We start from the raw sequence: 676 nt of genomic DNA, 5'->3' as shown, positions 1-676 counted from the left end.
GTACCACTACAACAAATTTGACTTTCTGCAGCACATCTTTAACAACGCACAATTATAATGTGCTGTTAATAATAATATTTTCGGCGCACCTAATAAGTGCGCTGCAGATAATATGTTATATTTTAAAATTAAAAGCGCACAAATAATAATGCGCTGCGAATAGTATTTTTAACAGCGTACAAAAATTATACGCTGTTAAAAGAGGGTTAAAAAAATAACATTGATAGCGCGGATAGGTGATACGCTATTAAAAATATATTTAAAAGGTTGCTTTTTATCTTTTCCTAGCCGGCCAGGATGCTTTAGGTTTTCCGCGACTCCTCTATTCTTCGTCCGACGTCGCGCTTGCGCCCGCCCGCCCGCGCTGTGCTGGCCCCCGCTCTGCCGCCCGCCCGCTCTGTGGATGCCCGCGCTCTGTCGGCCTCCCGCGCTCTGCCGCCCGCCCGCGATCTGCCGTCCGCTCGCCCTCTGCCGCCCGCCAGCGCTCTGCCGCCCGCCCGCTCTGTGGCTGCTCGCGCTCTGTCGGCCTCCCGCGCTCTGCCGCCCGCCCGCGATCTGCCGTCCGCTCGCCCTCTGCCGCCCGCCAGCGCTCTGCCGGCCTTCTGCTCCATCGACGTGGTTCCATGGCCGATTGAAATCCTCTTCGTTCTCCGCCGTTGCGATGCCTCGGTAGTAA

Source organism: Curcuma longa, chromosome 13 (assembly GCF_044706935.1).
Source record: "Curcuma longa cultivar G26 ecotype Majalengka, Jawa Barat chromosome 13, ITB_CL_G26_1.1, whole genome shotgun sequence".
Lineage (NCBI taxonomy): Eukaryota > Viridiplantae > Streptophyta > Magnoliopsida > Zingiberales > Zingiberaceae > Curcuma > Curcuma longa.
This window is presented reverse-complemented; position numbering follows the sequence as displayed.